This window comes from Chrysemys picta, chromosome 15 (assembly GCF_011386835.1).
Source record: "Chrysemys picta bellii isolate R12L10 chromosome 15, ASM1138683v2, whole genome shotgun sequence".
Lineage (NCBI taxonomy): Eukaryota > Metazoa > Chordata > Testudines > Emydidae > Chrysemys > Chrysemys picta.
Window position 1 is genome coordinate 26017104 of NC_088805.1, and position 25499 is coordinate 26042602.

Genomic DNA, 25499 nt, shown 5'->3' on the forward strand with positions numbered 1-25499 from the left:
CTCTGCACCTGCCCTCTTGCTGGGTTCTCAGTCACCTATTAGCTATGCAATGATGACAAATTAGCAAGGCTGTTCAAAAATGAAATTAGTGGTGGGACAAATGTGCAGTCAGGGTCAACGGGACTTACAACAGGGATGAATTTGGCCCCCAGAGTTAAGTCTGCAAAAGGTGAAATACAGTGTTTTGGCTTTGCCTTATCTGGGAAAATATCATTTGTGCAATAAAAGGGTACAAATGGGGGAAAAATCAAGTCAAGTTCAAATCTATATTTGCCTGATACAGTGCTGCTATCTAGCCATCCAGTTCTTCTATTGGAGCATACTACCCTAGCATCTGAGCAGTATTTAAGCAAAGACGGAGAAATAATATTTCTCTCTTCCTCCCCAGTAAATAGGAGAATATGCTTGATTAGGATTAAAGTTATTAGTGGGTGCATGCACGTTGTGGGAATGCTCAGATGAAGAAATTAGTTTTGTACTTAATTATGAAGGCAGCACAATCCTTTGGAAGGAGAAGGGATAGTTCAGTGATTTGAGCATTGGCCCCCTAAACCCAGGGTTGTGAGCTTAATCCTTGAGGGGGCCATTTAGGGATCTGGGCCAAAAATCTGTCTGGGGATTAGTCCTGCTTTGAGCAGCAGGTTGGACTAGATGACCTCCTGAGGTCCCTTCCAACCCTGATATTCTATGATCCATGGTCATATTTCTCTTGTGGGAGTGAGTTTCCATAGTCTAGGTCCAGATCCTATGAAAGTTCTGTCTTCGGTGCTCACAGGCCTCTTCCTACACATGCCTTACAAAAGTCTATTACATCTACACAGTTATCTTTATCAACCAAACTTGTAATCACATCAAAGATTGAAATCAGGTTTATTTGACAAGACCTGTTTTTCTATAAAACCATGTTGACTGGCATTAATTATATTCCTATCCTTTAATTCTTTATTACCTGAATTCTGTATCAGCTTTTCCATTATTTTGCCAGGGATTACCATCAGGCTAACTGGCCTATAGTTACCCAGGTCATCCCACTAGTCCTTTTTGAATAATAATAATATATAATGACTGTCACTCATATTGGAGTAGGACTATGACTGGAAATCAGCATCCACGTGTATGGTTCAGGAAACATGCCAGGACACGTTGGTGTCTATATTTCCTCCTACTGTCGGAGGAGGTAGTGCAACGATATTCTGTTGCATGTTCTGTTTCCATCGTAGCAGAGTGCCAAGCTCACCTGTCAAGGGACGTAGACTCCCAGGTCATTAAATCCAGCCCAGCAGATAGTATGTGCCACTTGATGCAATCCTTGTAGCAGAGTTTGGGACGGCCAGCCTTCCTACTGTCTTTTTTTTAAATTCACTGTACAGAACTCTCTTAGGCAGGTGATTTGTTATCCATACATATAACGTGGCTGACCCAGGCCTTTTGCCTCCGTGCTAGCATGGCTTTCACACTTAGCATGGCTGCCAGCTGTAGTACTTCATTGTAAGTGATTTTGTCAGACCATTAATTCCCATTATGCTGCGTAGGTGGCGTTGTTTCAGGCAGCGCAGTTTTTGGATATGGCCACGATAAAGGGGGCAGGTCTCTAACAATTATAGAAGACAAGGGTGCACGACAGCTCTGTAAACTTGGCATTTTGTAGAGACTTTGGCCCCCCGTCTTGTCCAAAGTCTTTTTGTAGATGACCGAAAACTGAGGCAGCTGACTTTAAGCGTGCTGAAAATTCTTTATCAATGCTGGTGGCGCCGGTAACTGTGCTACCTAGGTAGCAGAAGGACTTGACATTGTTTAATTGGTAGCTGTTCAATTTTAATTCTGGTGGTTATGGAACTTATGGGTTTCTGCCAGCAGATGGTAGATACAGGACTTCTGTTTTCTTTACATTAATACAAAGGCCCAAAAGGGATACAGCATGGACAAAGGAATTCAGGAAATGTTGCAGGTTGTTCTGGAAAGGGTGACAAACACTAAGGCCTGGTCTACACTATGAGTTTAGGTCGACTTTAGCAGCGTTAAATCGAATTAAGCCTGGACATGTCCACACGACGAAGCCATTTCTTTCGACTTAAAGGGCCCTTTAAACCGGTTTCTTTACTCCACCTCCGACGAGGGGATTAGCACTAAAATTGGCCTTTGCGAGTTGGATTTGGGGTAGTGTGGACGGAATTCGACGTTATGGCCTCCGGGAGCTATCCCACAGTGCTTCATTGTGACCACTCTGGACAGCACTCTCAACTCAGATGCACTGACCAGGTAGTCAGGAAAAGCCCCGCAAACTTTTGAATTTCATTTCCTGTTTGCCCAGCGTGAAGAGCACAGGTGACCACGCAGAGCTCATCACCACAGGTAACCATGATGGAGTCCCAGGATCGCAAAAGAGCTCCAGCATGGACAGAACGGGAGGTACGGGATCTGCTCACCATATGGGGAGACGAATCAGTGCTAGCTGAACCCCGTAGCAGTAAACGAAATGGCAAAATATTAGAAAAAGTCTCAAAGGCCATGAAGGACAGAGGCCATAACAGGGACGCACAGCAGTGCCGCGTGAAAATTAAGGAGCTAAGGCAAGCCTACCACAAAGCCAGAGAGGCAAATGGAAGGTGTGGGGCAGAGCCGCAAACATGCCGCTTCTACGCGGAGCTGCATGCCATTCTAGGGGGTGCAGCCACCACTACCCCAACCGTGTGCTTTGACTCCGTCAAAGGAGAAACACGCAACAGGGAAGAGGGTTCGGGGTATGCGGAAGATGATGATGATGATGATGAAGACAATGAAGATAGCTCACAGCAAGGAAGCGGAGAAACCGGTTTCCCCAACAGCCAGGATATGTTTATCACCCTGGACCTGGAACCAGTAACCCCCAAACTCACCCAAGGCGTGCTCCCAGACCCTGAGGGCACACAAGGGACCTTTGTAAATATTACACATGGTTTAAAAGCAAGCGTGTTTAATGATTAATTTGCCCTGGCAATCGCGGCCAGAACAGCTACTGGAAAAGTCTGTTAATGTGTATGGGGATGGAGCGGAAATCCTCCAGGGACATCTCCAGAAAGCTCTCCTTCACGTACTCCCAAAGCCTTTGCAAAAAGTTTCTGGGGAGGGCTGCCTTATCCCGTCCGCCATGGTAGGACACTTTACCACACCAGGCCAGTAGCACATAGTCTGGAATCATTGCATAACAAAGCATGGCAGCGTATGGTCCCGGTGTTTGCTGGCATGCAGACAACATCCATTCCTTATCTCTCTTTGTTATCCTCAGGAGAGTGATATCATTCACGGTCACCTGGTTGAAATGGGGTGATTTTATTAAGGGGACATTCAGAGGTGCCCGTTCCTGCTCGGCTGAACAGAAATGTTCCCCGCTGTTAGCCATGTGGTGGGGGGGAGGGGTGAAGTGATCATCCCAGAAAATTGGGGGGGGGGGGTAGTTGGGTTTATGCTGCATGTTAACCCGGAAACCCCAGCCCCTCCTTTTACATTGCAAACCCATTTTAAATGGCCAACCCAATGGGTCCTTGGTATGGGAAATGAGGGCGCTGCTGTTTGAAACCATTCCCACATGTTATGAAGATTAAAAAAGCCAAAAGACTGTGGCTTACCATCACTGCCTGCAAGCCGAAATCTGTTGCCTGGCACTGCGTGAGTGATCTCTCACACCAAACCGGCAGGCCCTCAATATAAGAGGAAAAATGCGACCTTGTAATGAAAGCACATGTGCTGTGTAATGTTAACAGCAAAATTTAACGTGAAAGAGTGTACCCATTGTTCTCTAAAATGTGTCTTTTTTAACCAGCTCTCCCTTCTCCTCCATCAGCTGCAAATGTTTCTCCTTCGCAGAGGCTAGCGAAGATTAGAAGGAGAAAACGGCGGACTTGGGATGATATGTTCACGGAGCTCCAGATGTCCTCCCACACTGAAAGAGCACAGTAGAATGCTTGGAGGCAGTCAATGTCAGAGTGCAAAAAAGCACAATATGAACGAGAGGAGAGGTGGCGGGATGAATCGCGGGCTGAACAGAGCAAGTGGCGGGCTGAAGATGATAGGTGGCGTCAGCTTGCAGACAGAAGGCAAGAGTCGATGCTGCGGCTGCTGGAGCATCAAACTGATATGCTCCAGCGTATGGTTGAGCTGCAGGAAAGGCAGCAGGAGCAGAGACCGCTGCTACAGCCCCTGTGTAACCAACAGCCCTCCTCCCCAAGTCCCATTGCCTCCTCACCCAGATGCCCAAGAACATGGGGGGGGGCCTCTGGCCACCCAGTCACTCCACCCCAGATGATTACCCGAGCATCGGAAGGCTGGCCTTCAATAAGTGTTAAAGTTTTAAAGTGCAGTGTGTCCTTTTCCTTCCCTCCTCCCCCACCCATCCCGGGCTACCTTGGCAATTATCCCCCTAGTTGTGTGATGAATTAATAAAGAATCTATGAATGAGAAGTAACAATGACTTTATTGCCTCTGCAAGCGGTGCTCGATGGGGGGAGGGGAGGGTGGGGTGGTTGGTTTACAGGGAAGTAGAGTGAACCGGGGGGGGGGGGGGGACGGGGGAGGGTGGAGGGTTCATCAAGGAGAAACAAACAGAAGTTTCACACCGTAGCCTGGCCAGTCACAAAACTGGTTTTCAAAGCTTCTCTGATGCGCACCGCGCCCTGCTGTACTCTACGCGCAGCCAGACACCAGGGCGGTTAGAAATCAGCGGCCAGGCGATTTGCCTCAACCTCCCACCTCGCCATAAATGTCTCCCCCTTACTCTCACAGATATTGTGGAGCGCACAGCAAGCAGCAATAACAATGGGGATATTGGTTTCACTGAGGTCTATCCGAGTCAGTAAGCTGCGCCAGCGCGCTTTTAAACGTCCAAATGCACATTCCACTACCATTCGCCACTTGCTCAGCCTATAGTTGAACAGGTCCTGACTACTGTCCAGGCTGCCTGTGTACGGGTTCATGAGCCATGGCATTAAGGGGTAGGCTGGGTCCCCAAGGATAACGATAGGCATTTCAACATCCCCAACGGTTATTTTCTGGTCCGGGAAGAAAGTCCCTTCTTCCAGCTTTCAAAACAGACCAGAGTGCCTGAAGACACGAGCATCATGTACCTTTCCTGGCCATCCCACGTTGATGTTGGTGAAACATCCCTTGTGATCCACCAGGGCTTGCAGCAGCATTGAAAAGAACCCCTTGCAGTTTATGTACTCGGTGGCTTGGTGCTCCGGTGCCAAGATAGGGATATGGGTTCCGTCTATTGCCCCACCACAGTTTGGGAATCCCATTGCAGCAAAGCCATCCACTATGACCTGCACGTTTCCCAGAGTCACTACCCTTGATATCAGTAGGTCTTTGATTACCCTGGCAACTTGGATCACAGCCCCCACAGTAGATTTGCCCACTCCAAATTGATTCCCGACTGACCGGTAGCTGTCTGGCGTTGCAAGCTTCCACAGGGCTATCGCCACTCGCTTCTCAGCTGTGAGGGCTGCTCTCATCCTGGTATTCTGGCGCTTCAGGGCAGGGGAAAGCAAGTCACAAAGTTCCATGAAAGTGCCCTTATGCATGCGAAAGTTTCGCAGCCACTGGGAATCGTCCCACACCTGCAACACGATGTGGTCCCACCAGTTTGTGCTTGTTTCCCGGGCCCAGAATCAGCGTTCCATGCCATGAACCTGCCCCAGTAACACCATGATTTGCACATTGCTGGGGCCCGTACTTTATGAGAGGTCTATGTCCATGTCGATTTCCTCATCACTCTCGTCACCACGCTGCAATCGCCTCCTCGCCTGGTCCTGGTTTTGCTTTGGCATGTCCTGGCTCTGCATATACTCCAGGACAATGCGCGTGGTGTTCACAGTGCTCATACTTGCCACGGTGATCTGAGTGGGCTCCATGATCCCAGTGCCATGGCGTCTGGTCTGAAAAAAGGCGCAAAACTGACGGAGGGGCGACTGACAACATGGTGTACAGGTACAGGGAATTAAAATCAACAACGGTGGCTGTGCATCAGGGAGAAACACAAACAACTGTCACACAGAATGCCCCCTCCCCAAAGATTGAACTCAAAACCGTGGGTTTAGCAGGCCGTTGATTTCATGGAGGGAGGGGGAAGCAAATGAATACAGAACAAATCTGGTCCATCTACTTTTTACATCTTAAGCTGGCAGCAGACGGTGCAGCATGACTGATAGCCCTCGGCATCTTCTGGGTGCTTGGCAGAAAATGATGTACTACGACTGCTAGCCATCATCGTCAAGACGGTTCGATAGGACTGCCGGCAGGACTGAGTCTCCAGGGGACAAAGCATGTCTGCCCAGGTGCCTCTGATCGAACTGGAGTACAACGATGCCAGATACCAGTCATAATACACCATCTACTGCCAAAAGGCAAGGGGCTGCTGCTGTGTAGCAATGCAGCCCCACGTCTGCCAGCACCCAGATAGCTGATGAAGGCTGCCAGTCATACTGCACTGTCTACTGCCAAAAGGCAATTAGCTGCTGCTGTGTAGCAATGCAGTACCACATCTGCCGGCACCCAGATGACATATGGTGACGGTGAGCTGAGCTGAGCTGAGCGGGCTCCATGCTTGCCATGGTATGTTGTCTGCACAGGTAACCCAGGTAAAAAGGTGCAAATCGATTGTCTGCCTTTGCTCTGATGGAGGGGGAGGGGCCTGACAACATGTACCCAGAACCCCCTGCGACACTGTTTTGCATCATCAGGCACTGGGATCTCAACCCAGAATTCCAATGGGCAGCGGAGACTGCAGGAACTGTGGGATAGCTACCCACAGTGCAACGCTCCGGAAGTCGATGCTAGCCTCAGTACTGTGGACGCAGTCCGCCGACTTCATGCACTTAGAGCATTTTATGTGGGGGGACACACAATCGACTGTATAAAACCGATATCTATAAAACCGGCTTCTATAAATTCGACCTAATTTTGTAGTGTAGATATACCCTAAGTCATCAGCATCCAGGAGATCCTTTATTTCACTTTCCTGGGATTTGCTTTTAGCCTTGAATCTATGGAAGTTTAGAAGTCTGCCATCAAATCGTGGTGTTAAAGTGACACCTGTAGTGGTAGTATATGCGGTGACTTCTAGCACTCCAGCCAGGAACAAAGTAAATAAGCACACAGACCTTTTTAACTCCATGGGCTACAGAAAAGGGATCAGATGAGTTGGCACCCACTGATACAAGGGCCTGCACATTGTCAGGGAAGCAGTGTATAAGGTTTATTAGTTTGTCTGGGCAGCCAAACTTTGCAAGAAGGCACCAAACTGCAGAGCATTCGACGGAATCAGACGCCTTACTGAGGTCGACAAAGGCAATGTACAGGGGCAGTTCTTCAGCAGCTTCCTCCTGTAACTAGCGTAGGGTAAATATCCTATTGGCAGTGCTGCGTGATGAATAAAAATCACACTGGGATGCAGGGAGTACATCATCTGCAATAACCTGAAGCCTTTTCAGCAACATCTTATCAAGGATATTACTAGCTATGGAGAGGAGTGAAATGCTACAATAATTGCCGCAATCATGTCTGTCCCCTTTACGTGTATAGATTGTTACTGTTTGGCATCTTTAAAATCATAGGGTAAAACCTCATTTTCCCAGCAGAAACTAAATAGGTGTAGAAAAGCTTTGTGAAGTATAGGACCACCATGTTTCAGCACTTCAGCTGGGATTGCATCAGTTCCAGCTGCCTTTCCCTTTACCATTTTCATAAGTGTATTATTAGTCTCCTCCAAAGTTGGTGGATCTTAGAGTTCAAATCAAACTGGTCTTTGCTCAATTCAGTCTACTGTTTGATCATTTGTGCTCAACTCGTGATTGAGAAGAGTCACAAAATGTTCTTTCTGTCTTTCTAGTATCATTCTCTGCTCAGTCCTTTTTGAATATTGGCACAATATTAGCACTCCTTCAGTTTTATAGAATTTCCCTGGTATTCCAAGATGTATTAAAAATTAACACTAGCTGACCAGAGACCTCCTCAGCCAATTCTTTTAGGACTCTGGGATGCAACTTCTCTAGGCCCACTATTTTAAAATGTTCATCCCTAGTAAATGTTGTCTAATATCCTCCTCAGTTACTAATGGACTGGAAAGCACTTAATCATCCTCATATAAGAGTACATCGTCTGCTTCTTTCCAAATACAGAACAGAAATATGTATTGAACACTGCTGTCTTTTGTGCATCATTATCGTCAGAGTGGTCCAGATGCAGGGAAGTGGAGCTCATTGTGGGGGCTCTGAGTGCAGGGCATGAGCCTCGATGGGAGGGTCTAGGTATGAGGGGGTCTGGATGCATGGGGGTTGGGCAGATGGGGGAGCAGTTCCCTGTACAGAGATCCCTCCCCCTGCAGCTGAGGAGCGATGGGTGCAGGAGGTGGGAGTTTGCAGAGCTTCTGCGGGGAGAAATCTGGGAGTGGGTCTGACCTGGACCCAGAAGCCATGGAGGGGAATAGGAAGTCCTGTCCTCCCGAGTCCAGCCCAGTCGGGACTAGCAGCTCTGCCTGGCGCAGGGTAGGAGCCACCAGCTGGGTCTTCTCCAGTCCCGCCCCCTGCTCCACAGTGATTTACCTCTCTGCCAGCTGCCCTGGCCACCCAAAACATACCGCTGGGGAGAGTCGCATGACCACTCTTGTGGCTTCCTTTGCTTCCCCGTCAGAAAGTTAGTTTCTGCGGGGAAGCAAAGAAATCTGTGGGAGACATACATTCTGCCTGTGTGCAGTGGTGCAGAATAGCCCCCCAGGAGTAAGCTGTGCTCACACTTATATTCATGCATGTATGTATGCACAGGTCCATACACAGTTGAATACATCTTCACACACATGTACATACATAGCACCCCTAGATGCATTCACAGCTTGCACACTCTCAGATATAGCACATCTAACCCCAGCTCTCAGGCACAGTTCTGCACATACTTGCCAAGCTCCTATGCACATTTATGCACACTAGGGTGACTAGATAGGAAGTGTGAAGAATCAGGCTAGGGGTTGGGGGTTAATAGGTGCCTATATAAGATGAAGCCCCTAATACCAGGACTGTCCCTATCAAATCAGGACAGCTGGTTACCCTGGCACACACAAGCACACTCCTCAGACTCACACACTGTTGTGTGTATGTACGTGTGCACACTCAGGTGCGTGTCCAGCTCTCCCGCGCAGTTGCAGGTGCATACACACCCACTCAGGTGTATGCACACTTGCGAGGGGGAGGGTCACACGCTCAGGAGGACGCCCAGCTCTCGGACACGCGCACGCACTCGGGGGCCCGCCGGCCCCTTCGGGTCAGCGGGTGGAGATGAAGCGGCAGCAGCGGCTGATTAAGCGGTGACCTTGTTGCCATGGTAACGGAACTGCTGTCGCTGCAGCCGCACCTGAGCTCTGCGCCTGCGCAGCCCCCCCCCCACACACACACACTCCCGCCCTGCCCCCTCCCCGGGGAGCCGTCTGGCTTCGCCCCCGCCCGGCCCGGGGAGGCGACCCGCAGCCGGGGTAAGTCTCCGCGCGGGGGCTGGTAGCGCTGGGCACAGAGGGGCCCTGCCGGGTGGGGTCGGTGCCAGCCGCGGGAGAGAAGGAGCTGCCCTGAGAGGCCGGGGTGTCTCGCCCCCCCCGCAAGGACAGGTGGGGGGCAGGCTGAGGGGCTGGGTGTTCACACCCCCCCCCTGCACAGACAGGTGGGGGGCAGGCTGAGGGGCTGGGTGTCTCGCCCCCCCCCCCCGCACAGACAGGTGGGGGGCAGGATGAGGGGTTGGGTGTCTCGCCTCCCCCCCCCGCAAGGACAGGTGGGGGGCAGGCTGAGGGGCTGGGTGTCTCGCCTCCCCCCCCCGCACAGACAGGTTGGGGCAGGCTGAGGGGCTGGGTGTCTCGCCTCTCCCCCCCCCCGCACAGACAGGTGGGGGGCAGGCTGAGGGGCTGGGTGTCTCGCCTCTCCCCCCCCCCGCACAGACAGGTGTGGGGGCAGGCTGAGGGGCTGGGTGTCTCGCTTCTCCCCCCCCCCCGCACAGACAGGTGGGGGGCAGGCTGAGGGGCTGGGTGTCTCGCCTCTTCCCGCACAAGCAGGTGGGGGGGCAGGCTGAGGGGCTGGATGTCTCGCCTCTGGCCCCCCCCCGCACGGACAGGTGGGGGGCAGGTGGGCTGGGTGTCTCACCTCCCCTCCTTGTCGGACAGGTGGGGGGCAGGTGGTCTGGGGTGTCTCACCTCCCCCCCCCCCGCATGGACAGGTGGGGGGGCAGGTGGGGCTGGGTGTCTCACTTCCCCCCCCCCCCCCACAGGCAGGGTGGGGGCAGCCTGAGGAGCTGGGTGTCTCGCCTTCCCCCCACACAAATAGGTGGGGAGCAGCCTGAGGGGCTGGGTGCCTCGCGTACCAACCTGCATGAACAGGTGGGGGGGCCAAGGGGCCTTGCGTTCCCCCTCTGCAGGGAGAGGTGGGGTGGCAGCCTGGGGGGCCAGGGTGTGTCACCTCCCCCCAAACACATAGGTGGGGGGGTAGCCTGGGGCCAGGGGCATCTCACCCTATTTCCACACATACACAAGTGAGGAGGGGAGCAAGGGCATCTGGTGGAGACTTTTTTCCTGCCCTCGTTGGGGTGAAGGTGAGACACTCCCTTACTACTCTCACTAAAGTAGTGGTTCTCAACCACTGTGTCTATAGACCTTGTCTAGGGGGTCTGCGAAAGGTGGTTGTTACCAAAGAAAAGTGGTTTTCAACCTGTGGTCCGGACACTTGGGGGTTTGCAGACTGTTTAGATTTCCATAGGGTCCTCACTTCCATATGAAAGTTTTAGGGGTCCACAAATGAAAAAAGGTTGAGCATCACTGCATTAAAACATTTCCTCCTGCCCACGCCCAGCAGAGAATAAAGCTGAGTGTATAGGGTAAAGGCTTTCTTCTCCATGAATGTAATATATGCAGGGACTGCAGGGTTATAGCAAAACGATTGCCTTCCACTTCTGTGAGCCTTTGCAGCCCCTGCTGCAGTCCGCTGGGGAATAGGAGGCAAGCAGGGGGGTTATTCTGCTGCCCTGTTACTCCCTGGCTAACTCACTGACGGGCGTTTCTTTAATTCCCTGTTCCTATTTAGAAAACACAAATCCATTTCAGTGGACTGACTGGGAGGGGAGGTGGCATGACTGCTTGTCTTAGACCATAAGGTATGCCATGGGGGTACCTAATAAAAGAGGAAACATGAAGGACAATGTTGCCTTTGAGCTTTAGGGAAGTGACATTATTCTCCTCCTCTTCCGTTGCAGTGAATCTGTAGGGTGGATGAAGAAAGAAAAGATGGAAGGACTGTGTGTGGGGAGGGGGAGGGGTGAAATCTTTATTCAAGACGAGTTATTTTATGTAAGGAGAGAGCCCCATCATTTCTGGAAATAGTAGCAAGGAGTGCAAAGCTTGTGTTTGGAAATGGAGTGTCTTCCAGCCACCTAGCTGCTGTCTGTTTATCGCCAAACCCAAGAACTAAGGTGGGACCGAGGGCGGGGATCCTTGCATGTTTGTATGTTGCCACCATAAATTATAATGATATGCTTTTTTAATGTAGTATATTAAACTGTCAAAAGCTGAAGTAAGGACAATAAGATAAAAGGGACACGGGACTGTGGCAGCCCTGAGGATGGGATTGTAGAGTTCTGAGCTGCATTGCAGGTGCATAAGAAATATCCAGGAGACTTTGTTTGGATGGGTAAACACTTGAGATAAAATGTGCCTTTGTTGATGTTTATACAGTAGGAATTATCCAACTTAATATTTTAATATTTCATTTCATATCAGTGTGGCTGTAGTGCAGTCCCTCCTTATTTACTGTTTGTTCGCTAGTAAATATAGTCCTTTAGGGTGGTACAGTAGTATGACTGAACTAGTAAGAGAGAATTATGATCTTGTCTTAGTTTAATATAGATGCACATTTAGGCATTCATAAAACTATACATATCCCAAGGTTCATTTAACTATTTAAAACTATTGATATACTGGAACAGCTAATAAAAGGACAAAAATAAGAAATCTATCCATTAAATCCCATATATGTTATCTGTTCCGTTGAATATTAAAGCTGTACATCCACTCTATGAAGTATATTGAGATTTCAATGATGTTTTGTTGTTTAATTGAATTTTCAATTCAAAGGTGGGGAGGTCATGATTCAGGAAGACATTACATGCCTAAAAATCTATAAAATGAATAATTGGACAAACTGGTGCATAACTGCTGTAGCTATTACTAAGTGTACTGCGTACTATATGTTAAAAGCGTTGTTGCAGGAAGAACGGTGACAGCCAAGCTAAATGCTGATTATAAGATTCATAATAACAGAGTTGAACATTAAAATTGTAAACAAGTAATTTTGAAAAAAATTTACATTTCATAAATTTGATTTCAAATTTTAAAAATGTTATCCTTTTTAACAGCAGTTTTAAAATTATAAACTATTTTTCTTTGGCATAATTTGTAAAATTAAAAACTTTTTTCAATGTGGCTCATTATTAAAATCTAAAACCTTTTGAGAATTACTGTGTATTCATTTGGAGGAGTCATCAGTGAGCCTTTGTCATCAGTGGGCAGAAAGAAAATTCCCCTCTGATGTTTTTCCTGTAAGGAATGCACTTTTTGAACATTGTATATAGTATAGTAGGATGGACTAGGATTGCAGGTGGAATAAACTAGCTTGCAAGCTTTGCTCTTGATATTATCTTTAGCCTGGTATTTACTTTATTTAGACTTTTAAAAGTACTGAAAGATGTCTAAGGAATATTTAAAACTAAATGTAAGATGGTATCTAGGGATTATTTTTATAGCATCAGGATCTCCAGTGTATACTTTGTATGTATGTAAGTGGACAAATATAAAATAATCCATCTTTCTGTCTGAGGTCTTACACATGTGTCATCTCATTATTTTTAATAGTAAAATATTCTAAATGACTAATTTTTAGAAGCAAACTAGTCTTATTTCACTATCTTGTATATAACTTTGATCTTTCATATTCCTGAAGTACTGTTTCTATAATACTTTGAAATCTTTTGCTCCACCAGCTAACACAAGTGACTTAATTGATCAGTTTGTCAATAATTAATAGTAGCATTTTTTTTTTTAAGTCTGATGAGGTATTGCAAGATCAGTGATCCAAATGACTTAATCGTAATATTGGATGCTTTATGGGAATACTTAGGCATGTACTGGCCAGAGAACAGTGTCTGTAGCTTCCTTGTTCCACAGTCTTGTCCTGTTCTCCCTTTCTTGATTCTAAAAGGGGTTTAGGAATCTAAGATCTGAAAAAAAGGGAAGCCCTAGAAAAGGAAAAATAGAGGTTTTGTAAGATGGTTGTACTAAGTGACTCTTATTTGAGGTCTGGCTCTTTATGCAGGCTTTTTCATGTCTGTTTACTGTAGTGCACAGTAAAACCATACATTTGTGTCACAGCAACACTGTTATTGTATCCACAGACAAAAAAACCCATACACACCTTTTGTAGATTCTGCTTTAAGGGATGAGAATATTTTACTATAAATTAATTGTACAAGCTAAATTAATATTGAATATTGTACAATAAGGTAGTTTTCCAGCAGCTCCTGCCATACCCTTTGTAATAATTGTGCTGAATGATGCAGCCCAGGAGCGTGGAAGGAGTTAAACTGGAGAGGTTGCCCATTGTTTGTAGAAAAAATCTTATTGCAACTATATAACTAGATCTTGTTGATTCCTTTTGCATCTACGATATGCCAAAATAAAATTTCTGGGACATTCATTCCCTGGCCCATTCTTGTTTTAGTGCTGTATTTTAATATTTTTGTTTGAATGTTAGAGTAAGGTAATTCACTGAACATTGTCATGCTTTGAATTTCTTTGTTCCTCTTTGCAAGGGCCAGTGTTTGCCTTTCTAATGAACTTCTTGTAGCTGATTACAAGATCTGTTACATTTATTAGGCAATATTAAAACTGTTTCTCTGCCTACAAGAGGATGTAGAACAATACCCATAGTACTGTCTGTATTTCTCAGAATCTTCGTCACCATTGCCTGAAGAAATTACTTTGCAGGGGTGATGCTAGTATTATATCAGTATCATAGCTCAGCTAGTTGGAGAAGTCAGCTAACTAGATTATGATAGTTCTGAATGTGGGATAAACACTTGAACTATTGTACTTAAATACAGTTCCCCTCCTTCATAATAATATGTTCATAAAGCAACAATATAAAAAAATATTGCAAATACATTTATCCTGTTATATTTTGGGGACAGTCTTCCATTCAGTGAATTCAGTTGTAAAATTCTCATTGACTTTACTTCGGTCGGAATCAGGCCTTTAAAATGCTAGAAGATTAATATTGGAGCACTGAGAGTCCTAGGATCTTGAAGATTGGTCCACCAGCACTGATCTTATATCAAATGTATTTTTAGTTAACAAAAAGAGGCAAACATGTAACATTAACTGCGTAACTTTTTCTTTCATGTTGCTTGTTACTCCTGTAGACAACAGATTTCTCACTTGCAGGTAAAGTAAACACAACACTGTTTCTGCAATGGTAGATCTAACTCAGTGCACAGCATCTGTTCTCTGGTACAACTCATGCTGAAGATACATTGTTTACAAAACAGGCCTTTAAAATAAAACCTACTGTGCTCAGAACTATGACACATTCTATAAATTGTTTTCAAATTAATCTTTTTTTTTTTTTAAATCCTGTTTACTCTCTGTTTTCTCTTCAAAACTCTATCAGCTGCTTGCAGACACTGGGTAGGCAGTTTTTCTGTGAAATAATCTTTTTGCATGTTAACCCTACAAATGTAGCACTTTCTCTTGCTGTTTTAATTATTGGAAAGCAAACTCCATTTCAGGTGGGAACCAGAGTAAGCCCAAAGCAATTAAAAACAGAATGTTTTTTTGTTTCCAGTTACTTTTAAAGGTTTGGTTCAAGTTGTCCACCCCGTATTATATCTCTAGTCTGCATAATTTAGGAGTATACAATAGCTGGATGTAGTATTAATAAGACATCTGTGAGTGTTTGTGTTTACTCTTCTGATTAAAAAAAAATAAATCTATCATTCATATGCTGTTCCTTAATTGCATTTTTTTCAAATAATACAACCATTGTTTGTCATATGGATCTTTTGCTCTTAAATATCTTATTTTGAGCAAAATAAGGGAAGCAAAAAAATTGAACATGTTTGTAGTTCTAAGTCATTATTGTAAAACAATGGAGCGTACATTTATGAAACAGTATAACGGGAGGTAGATGAACAGGTAGTGAAATTTTCACTGTTTTACACTATTTCAGTATTTTACATAAAAAAATACTGTTAACTTGCAGGCAGTGAGCCCTCTAATATACTTATCATCAAAGTGAAGCAATTGAACATAGGTATAGAATTGTTGTCAGTTGTGTTCTGATTTGGATGTCCAGATGCCTTCTTTGTAAATGGATTTTCCTGGAAGGACGATTCTCTTTGTGGTGCTGAAAGACTCCAGCTTGTTTTGCCCAGATATGTTTTACATATATGCTAGATATAGTTTGAGATTTATGCATTCCTCAGAGTAAACTGTTGATCACTGTGCACAGATAAATGGGTAAAGGCATTTTGGCTTGTAATTAGGTTGTATAGGCAAATAGCTCCAGATAATATGGGGAAGGAGTCCTTTTCCTATAAAAACTAAACCTAAAACAATGGAAATTAAATGCAAAGAACTAGGGTTAATGAAACATGAAAGTTGAAAAGTCAAACATTCAGAATCAGGGCATTCCAAAAATGATGGCAAATCCTTTCCTCTGAATCTCTCCTGGGATTCCCACAATATTGTCAATATAAACTCTTCCTTTAAAATAACATGAAAATATTGGATCTCAGTTCATGAGGGATTACTGACACCTGAAATATCTAAGAGATTTGGTTTCTCTATATTTTAGAATCATATTTCTAATTTAAACACCATTATAGCTCCAAATTTATGTACAGAATACATAACAGTCAGAGTATGTCCTTGTAGGAAAAATTCTTTGCCTTCTAAATAATTTAAGGCCTGATCCTGCTTTTGAATTTTTTGCTTCCATTTTCAAGGGCCTCTTTAATGAACTTCTTGTAGCTGATTACAAATTCTGTTTAATTTATTAAGTGATATTAAAACTGTTTCTCTACCTAGAAGAAGATGGAACTTTTCTTTCTTTTTCACTGACTATGGAATTGTCTCCAGTAGTGAAAATGACATATGGTAGTTAGTTGTAATATTGCATCGCTGACCACAAATCTAATTGTATTCAGGGCTGAAGGCAGAGCCTACCCTTTTGCTATGGCTTTCCCTTAGCCCTGATGGAAATTACATTAAGTAATAAACTACTGTCTGTTCTCAAAATGGAGGAGAGAGAAATGAAGTGATGTTCTCAAGGAACAAAAGGAGGAGAAAATTCAAATCTGTGCATACAAGCTACTTGAAATTAAACAATTTTTAGTCAAAAAATGATTCATTTTTTTATAAAAAAATTGTAGAAATGTTCACGCCTCGTGAAATTGATTTCCTTTAAAAAAAATGTTTATATCAGAATAATTGATATTTTCCTCCAAAATGAGTCTGTTTTTTAACACCTTGAAATGAAAATTTCAGAGTTCTATTACTGAAGTAGACTTTTTTTTTTTCCTGACCAGCTCTATGTGCAAGGAACTGGGATCCTGAGTAATGGACATAGGTCACAGCCTATCTACTTAGGTATTTATACTGTCTCTGGCACTTCTGACATTGTACAGAATCATTTGCCCATGATGATGTTGTCTAATACCATCTGTGAATCACTCCAGTGCTGGTGATGTCTTTATGTATATGCCACAGTATTTCTCTGACCTAACAGAAGCTTGCTTCAATCTGTTCTGATTTAATTGTGGCATCTATCGGACTTGTGTAGTCTCAGGGGGTGAGAAGGATTGTATAATCTTCATTTGAATCATTCTTGCCAATACTTACGATTTTAAGATAGATTGTGTCAAATTTACAGGAAGTCACTGAGGCGTCTGTAAAGAGTACAAGGTGGCTCATTTGTTCATTTTCTGAACATCTAGGAACTTTAAATTGTTGCTGTCAAGACTGTCTCCTCTTAATTGATCTTCCTGCTACTATCCTGGGGAGGCCACATATGTCTGTCTGGAAAACAGCAGGGGAAAATAACCAGGAAAAATGTTAGAAATGATTTCTTAACAAAGATAGGACTATATTCTCATTCTGAGGGGAGGAAAAGATACGTTAATTTTCTCTTTCCTTTCCAGAGACTATAATTATGCTTGAAATATAAAATAAGGCTTAGAAAAATGTGAGGGCAATGATACACGAATCATTGGTGGTAAAGAGGTGGCAATTCAGGCAGACTTATATATCTGAGGCATGAGAGATGTTGGCTTAATTAGTAAGCATCTTATATGTTTTGTAGCAACCAGAGAAAGGAAAATATTTACCATAGCCTGTTAGGAGGAAATTGTGTGGTCCTGTTATATAGTCAAGGCTTCTACATTGCAATTTTTAATCAAAAGGAGAAACCTGTGCATGTCTGTCATATTTTATTATTTTATCCTTTGAGTTGCATGCTTTTCCAGTAACATGAAAAGTCAGTGTGACGGGTTGGATCACAGAAACCCCTTTGGGGTTGCCAACTGATGTGCCAAGACTACTTCTGCCCCTGCTTTCCCTGCCAGCTTGGGACTCCAGAATCCTGCCTGGATGTGCCAGACACGCTTGCCGGCCACAAACACAGACCCAGGTCTGAACCATGTCCCACAAACTGCAAGCTTAACTGAAAGCAAATTAAGAAGTGTTCCTGTCTTTAACACTCAGATGCCCAAACCCCAAATAAATCCGTTTTACCCTGTATAAAGCTTATGCAGGGTAAACTCATAAATTGTCTATAACACTGATAGAGAGAGATGCACAGCTGTTTGCCCTCCCAGATATTAATACATACTCTGGGTTAATTAATAAGTAAAAAGTGATTTTATTAAATACAGAAAGTAGGATTTAAGTGGTTCCAAGTAGTAACAGAACAAAGTAGAACAAAGTGAATTACAAGCAAAATAAAATAAAACACGCAAGTCTATGGCTAATACAGTAAGAAAGCTGAATACAGATAAAACCTCACCCTCAGAGGTGTTCCAGTAAGCTTCCTTTTACAGACTAGTCTCCTTCTAGTCTGGGTCCAGCAATCACTCACACCCCCTGTAGTTACTGTCCTTTGTTCCAGTTTCTTTCAGGTACCCTTTGGGGTGGAGCTGCTATCTCTTGAGCCAGCTGAAGACAAAATGGAGGGATCTCCCACGGGCTTAAATAGACTTTCTCTTGTGGGTGGAGGCCCCCCTCCGCTCTCCTCTGCGAAGTCCAGCTCCAAGATGGAGTTTTAGAGTCACATGGGCAAGTCGCATGTCAGCAGCCATTGCCCACATACTATCTTGAATGTCTTCAGGAACACTTCTTATATTGATTGGAGCCTTCCAAGATCCATTATTCATTAAGTATTTCTTGATTGGGCACTTAATTTGCACATTCCTTTCTCGAGAAGCTGACCAAATGCTTTACTAAGGCTACTTAAAAATCAAGCAAGTACACAGCCAATATTCATAACTTCGAATTAAAAAATGATACATGCCTACAAATAGGATGAATAGATTCAGTCGATCATAACCTTTCAAGAGATATGTTATATGGCATATGTAGCATAAAACATATTCCAATTATGTCATATATATATATATATATATATATACATAAGCAAATGTCCACAAAGCCTTATGGGGTGCACCCTCACAGTCAGTTTGACAGGAACACTTTTGTCATCTGTGAACTGAAGCTGACTAGAAAGGGTCTTCAAAAGATACACTGTGCCCCTGCTTTCTTTAGGTGACTTCCTGAAACTGGATTTGCTACAACACATAAGAAAATATTCTGTCAGCTTATGATTTGTTTTGATCAAGTAAGGAATTGGCTCTCAGCTGAGAGGAAGTTAGTTGCCTGCCTGCATAAATAGTGTATTCCAGCATAAGATGTGAATGCATGTCTGGAGGGTGCTCAAGTGCTTGGTATGTCTGGAGATGGATGGCATGGGTACCATCTGGAAAGAGATGACTTTCTTGTTTAACTGATCTCCCTCCGTCAAAAATAAAACCTTATAAAAATGGCTAGTTAGCTTCATTCCAGTACTGTCTTAATATGCTCTCCCTCCTGGATTCTAAGCCACCATCTCTCTGCTCTTATCTTATGATGTGAGGGCTATGTGAAGGCATTCCAGTTTGTCCACAGGAGCCTGATACACAGCCAGAAAAGGCTTCTGACTCCCTCAGAAATATTTTGAACTACATCCAAACGCTTCAGATCAGAAGGAGCCCTTTCTCTCAGCCCTGCCTATCATTTGTGAAGCAAGATTCCTACTTTTGTCAACTCTTTCAGTTTAATTTATTTTACATTTTGGCTTAAGAATTTTTTCTTTTTTTTTTTTTTTTTAAGAAAAAATACTCTGTAGCACTGAGACAGATCTACCATGAAGCGTTTTTTCTAGTATGCCACAATAGAGTGGGATTTGCCCTCTAAGAGCTGCTGAATACGTCTGCTTTTGACTTGTATCAAGATTTCATCTTGCATAATATAGTTCATTTTGGCAGGTAACACTGCATCATCCACACAGAGCCATGCCGACACTGAGAGGAGCTAGGAAAACATTCACTTCTTGGGGTGGGTAGAAGAATTTTAACATTTATTTAAGACTTCATCCGGGAAGGTGAGTGAAGTCTTGGACTGATTCTTACACAAACGAATCTACTTGCATGCTCCTTTTGGTGCACCTGAAGAAATGTTGTTTGATTAAATTTATCTGTTCCTCTGTCTCTGGGAATCTGTGTATGTCCATAAATCTTTATGGGCAGGTTGGGGGCTTGATCCTGCATTTCTTATTGTATTTACATATTTTTCCTTTTGGTCTCCATTGAGACCACCACCTTCGTCTAAAATCTCATGGGTTTAGGGTGGAACACCGTACGTTTGTCTAGATAAAAGAACTAGCACAATACTGCCGACACACTCGTTGTGCTAATGACAGTATGAAAACTATAAGGGTATATCTACACTGTCGCTGGGAGAAAGCCTCCCAGCCTGGGTAGACATAGTTAGCACTCTAAAAATAGCAGTGTGACTATTGCAGCTCTGGCAGAACTCAGATCCAGGTGACTGGGTGGGCTTGAGAATCCATACTGGTACTTGAGCCGCACCATTCATGTAGCTATTTTTAGTATGTTAGATTGAGCTGAACTAGCATGTCTTTTTACCCAGACTAGATGTTCACTCCCAGTTGAAGTGTAGACATACCCTAAATAACTAGCACTATTGTAGCTGTAAAACAGTTGTCATGCTCACTGTTGTTTGTAATCAGCGGAGTTTGACTTGTAAATATCGTCCTCTATTAATTTGTAAAAAGAAGAACAGGAGTACTGGTGGCACCTTAGAGACTAACAAATTTATTAGAGCATAAGCTTTCGTGGACTACAGCCCACTTCTTCGGATGCATAGGCTGTAGTCCACGAAAGCTTATGCTCTAATAAATTTGTTAGTCTCTAAGGTGCCACCAGTACTCCTGTTCTTCTTTTTGCGGATACAGACTAACACGGCTGCTACTCTGAAACCTATTAATTTGTATCACTTCTTAAATATTTGGAAAGGTTGAAAGTTGTTTTTTTCTTTAAAAAGTTGCAAAACTAAATGTTTTATGGTACCTATAACTTAAGTTTTCTTTTGACTGTGGATTCCAGCCAAAGGGCCCAAATTGCCTTCAGCTTATAAAAAGTCACCACTATCCTACCTGCTCGGAAAAAAACTCAGATCTCCATGCAAGTAGTTCTTGAGTCTGGATCTCCTTGCTATGAAGATTTTTCCCTTTAATATAGTAATAATAATACTTTGTACTTGTTTAGTTCTGGATGCTAAACCCTAAACCTATGAGATTTTAGACGAAGGTGGTGGTCTCAATGGAGACCAATGGAGATGCTAGGAAAGGGATGCTATCAACTTGAATTTGAGTCAGTTTTTAGAAGTTAAAAATAGTTTCAGGTACTGAGCTTGCTCCAAAGTCTATTCCTGTCATTTTTTGTGACTTTAAGAAACAATCCCTTGTTGCTACGTGAAAGACTCACACAAATAGGGAAACTGATTGTACATGGAAACAGTGAAACCTCCTAGATGTAAGGTGTTTGCTTACTTTAGGCTATCTGACATCTGAAAAGGTTTTTATTTCCTCTAGCTTTTTGCTTGTTGTCAGCTTGCATATTATTTCTAACAGTAACGAAAAAAAATTTCAGACAAAAGTGTAAGTTTTAAGTTGACAGTATCCCTGTAAGGCTTCTGAATTAATTGCAAAAAGTAATATTCCAAATCATAAAGTTCAAAGTTAGCTGCCTTTTGTTCAAGGACTGACTGTGTTACAATGAGTTGCCATTGGTGACGTGTATTTTCAGGACACTGCGATTGTTTTTAACTGTGCATCAATCTAGTGCTCTCTTCAATCATGTGTCTCAACATGTTTTAAGATGAAATGTAGAGCATGGGATGGAGTTTCAAAGGTCATGCTAGTCACTCAAAAGGGGATTACAAATTTTAAAATTCCACGAGCCATGCTGAGTGCATCCCATTGAATAGCACTGAGTTCCTGTGAAAACAAAGCAATATCCTCTTTCTCGTCCTGCAGGAGTGGTGAAGCATAAAAGTTCTATCAAAGTGTTTGTGCAAAAACTTAAATTATTTTCAAAAGTACAGTTGATGCACCCAGAAAAACTCAATACAATTCTGTTTGTACATGTGTGCTCAGCTGCCTACCTGCATTCACCAGATCATGAAGCATCGTCCCAAGGGAGCAAAATAATCTTTATGAGCACTTAAGGGAAGGCCATGCACCGTGCTTTTTAGTGGCTTTTGCATCAGTCTCCAAAGGCTGTGGTCGAGTGGGTCCAGTTCTGCCCTCAGTTACAGCATTGTAAAATGAGAGTAACTGCACTGAACTCTCGGAATCTGGTCCAAACTGACTAGACATGCAGTACCTAATCTCGTTAAGGTAAACTTAGTCTTTTTGTTTCAATACCATTTGTAGTTCTTTGGCTCATGCCAGACACAAAGCAGAATAACAGTCAAAGAGCGGAAATGAGCCATCCTGATTATCACTACAAAAGTTTTTTTTTCTCCTGCTGATAATAGCCCACCTTAATTGATTAGTCTCGTTAGAGTTGGTATGGCAATACCCATTTTTTGATGTTCTCTGTGTATATATATCTTCCTACTGTATTTTCCACAGCATGCATCCAATGAAGTGGGTTTTAGCCCACAAAAGCTTATGCCCAAATGAATTTGTTAGTCTCTAAGGTGACATAAGTACTCCTCGTTCTTTTTGCTGATACAGACTAACATGACTGCTACTCTGAAACCAGTCAAAGAGTTGTCTTCATGTAATAGTGACAGTGCTCTGAGTAGGGAGACAGTTGTTTAGTTCATTTCTGTTGACCATGGGGGAACTCCTCATTAAAGCATTCATGGCAGCATTATCCTGTTCAATAATACTTTTGGTGCAGTAAATAATTCCCAGATTACAAACATTCCCTGGCAAAGCAACGAACAAAACCCTATTGAGTGAGGACAAAGAGCTAAAGTGTAAAGAGCAAGCTATGTATGCAACATAAAGAATGAGCTGCTTCAAAGGCACCAGAAAGAAACGTTGATTGTTTCTGAACGTAGTGTGCTTTGTAAATACTAGACACACCAGGAAAGGTTAAGGTATCTCCCATTCTTTTCAAAATCCTCCTTTGGTCTGCACTCTTCTGGGGTGTCGGGCCCTGACCTTTCAAACCTCTTCCCTCTATTCCCTGCTTAAATCCATGCTTGTGAGCCTCTTCCGGAAGTGTGTGGGAAATGTTTAATATACAGACGCTCCCCAACTTATGCAAGCATTCCGTTCCAGAGCACCTTGCGTAACTCGAATTTTGCATAAGTCGGAAACATATACCCAACAATTACGCAAAAAAACCCCAAAACCCCTCCTATTTCTAGCTTATGGAACTTTTCCGTAAGTGCGGATTTGCGTAAGTTGGATTTGCATAACCCGGGGGGTGTCTGTATTCCTAGTTTGTGATCATCTTGGCCTAGAAAATTTAGCCCAACCACAGACTAAGAGTGAATCAGTAATAGAGGTCCAGCTTGTTACACAGCCAGGTTTATTCAGGTTGATCCTTTCTTACGCTCATATGATTTGTGCTTTGGAACATCAGTTTCAGAATCTTTGGACTTATCATCCATAACAATCCCTTTCAAGTTAAGTTTGCATCCTGTTAGGTTACTATGTGCCTAGCAGTACAAAACAATTTGCTGTCAACCCAGGAAAATAATAATTTATACTTTTTATTTAACTGGTTTCCACTTGAATAGCTCAAGTGAAGTTTTTTTATTCTTTTCCCAGATGAGTAAATAATATTGTGTTCAGCCCCTCTTCTCGTCCTAGACTACCAGATGGGGAGTGCATTAGCTAATAGATATCTAGCAAAAAACATTGCAGAATTAGAGCCAGCTGAATAATGATTGATCAACTAGCGTCTGAGAAGCTGTTCAACAGTCAGTTATCTGAGTTTTTCCAGTTCTTCTCCCAATCCACCCCTTGCTCTAGGAAAAGTCATCTAAATTAGGATACAATGACATTTCTGCACTGCAAAAGCATAGAATTCAAAAGGCAGGTAGCTATTATATGTCCATACCATGACTCTGTCTTCCAAAGATATAAAGTTCCCTCTTATTTGTACGGAGTGATATTTCCCCCCATTTCCAAGAAAATGCACAGTTTCTTCCACAGAGACTATATGGGATTGTTTCCACCTGTCTTGGAAGAAGGTACGGTTGGGCAAGCTAACGGTGGAATTGGGGGATGCCCGCATACCCATGGAAACTTCAGCAGACGTGAATGCTACTTTGTGTAGCATTAACTTTATCATTGCCCTTCACCTTCTGTTTTTCTCAAAGGAGGAGGTAAGGTTCAGGCATGACCACAAGGCATCCCCTGGGATTTGCTGTAGTGCGGAGTAAAAACACAGGAAGACCCCAGGATACTCTCAGGATTGGAGGGCTGTGCTCCCTTCATCATCCAGAGGAAGGAGAAAACTGCTTACCTGAGAGGGGCTGCTACCTCAGAAACGCTTGTGTATTAAATTCCATAGATTTCCCTGATTAACTTCTGCAGGGGGAAAGATGTCCTAGGTCCATATTGTCAATTTCTGATGTCACATTTTCCTGCCAGCCTCATAAAACTAATCTGTTTTATTTTTTCCTTCAGACTAGTTAATCCCAATGTGATCCTTAAGACCTAAGGGAGCTATGTGAAAAAAATAACTCCTGGTGTGGAGTAATACTACTGTATAATAGACGCTGAAGAAATCCAATCAGGTTGTCTTATTTTCTGACATATAGTATTATTTTGTTGAATATATTTATTTGGAAGGTTTATATATTTTGAACATCTTTTCTGTTACTCTTTGTGTCTTTAAGTCTTCTAATTTTTTCTTAAAACTTTTCATCTCACTTTAACCTACAGGCACAAAGCTGCTATCGGTAACAATTGTGATAGGAAAGGTTTCCAGATATTATTTATAGACATCTCTTTAAAAAATTTTTTTTCTTTTTATACACTGAAATTAACCAAATAAATCGATTGCTGATATTAACAAAAATCCTGTTTGAGCCCCCATCTGCCACTGCAGTTTTTTTAAGAGTGTAAAGCACTGTAACCATATCTGAAAATCCTGCCATGTTTGGGGAATGGTCTCTAATGCAGATTTCATTCTGCTGTTGCATTCAGTGAGAATACAATGAGCACTTAAGAATCAGATGATGCTGTAAAGCTTTTATCTGGCTGAACTTGGCTTTTCAGAGTAGGCTACATCATTCTGAAAAGGTAATGCAACAGAAATATTGACAATGCTTAAAATTAATGGTGCCCCAAGGTCACGAATATAGCTGAAAAGTCCATTTAAAAATTATCATCTGGCCCTGTGGGCTCTGACAAAATACAGTTGTGGTGGCAACAGAGTGACTCTCAGCAAAGCCTCCTCCCTCACTTGCAAAGACTGTGCTGAACCAATCCTGTTTTACTGAAATCCAGGTTTTACCAGAGCATCCACCCAAAGCTTATTTGTTACTTGTCCAGCACAATAGTCCTTTGCTTAGAGCACTATTGGGCTATAACTTTCCATTGCTTTATGTGTTATGATTATGGTGATTTAGTTGCCTACTAACTAGCTTTGTACATTGTCAGCACAATGCTGGCAAGGCTACCACCCACCCCAGCAAAGACTGAACTAGCATTGTTAATTTAGAATTTTTTGTAAAACAATCATTTTAATCCGTGAGCTTTTTTCTGCAAATCAGCTGAAAGCTCCATGCTACACTTCCATGGAAACTGATTCCCAAAAAGCCCCTTTACTCCATTTTTGACCGGGCAACTCTTGTTTCCATGGGAATA

The 25499-nt window shown here is 43.4% G+C and overlaps 1 protein-coding gene and 1 long non-coding RNA gene across 18 annotated transcripts in view; one reads left to right on the top strand and one right to left on the bottom strand.

The window, feature by feature from the left end:
• CCDC92 (coiled-coil domain containing 92) overlaps window positions 1-25499 on the top strand; it is a 226700-nt gene that overhangs the window by 193659 nt on the left and 7542 nt on the right. The window contains exons 1-3 of one of the 17 annotated variants that reach the window (XM_005298737.5): window positions 9457-9493; window positions 11251-11466; window positions 16636-16696. The exons of 3 other annotated variants lie outside the window; for them this stretch is intronic. The gene's annotated coding sequence lies outside the window, so the exon portion shown is untranslated. Of the gene's footprint in view, window positions 1-9197; window positions 9623-10982; window positions 11152-11250; window positions 11648-16635; window positions 16697-24314; window positions 24425-25499 lie in introns of those variants that run through there. 13 more of the 17 variants (XM_065568051.1, XM_065568052.1, XM_005298735.5 and 10 more) reach the window with 13 other exon arrangements.
• Window positions 11868-18267, bottom strand: LOC135975774 (uncharacterized). Its single transcript, XR_010592801.1, has 3 exons — window positions 18111-18267; window positions 16949-17125; window positions 11868-15654 (listed from the first exon to the last, which is right to left on the bottom strand). It is a non-coding gene; the product is annotated as an uncharacterized LOC135975774 (long non-coding RNA).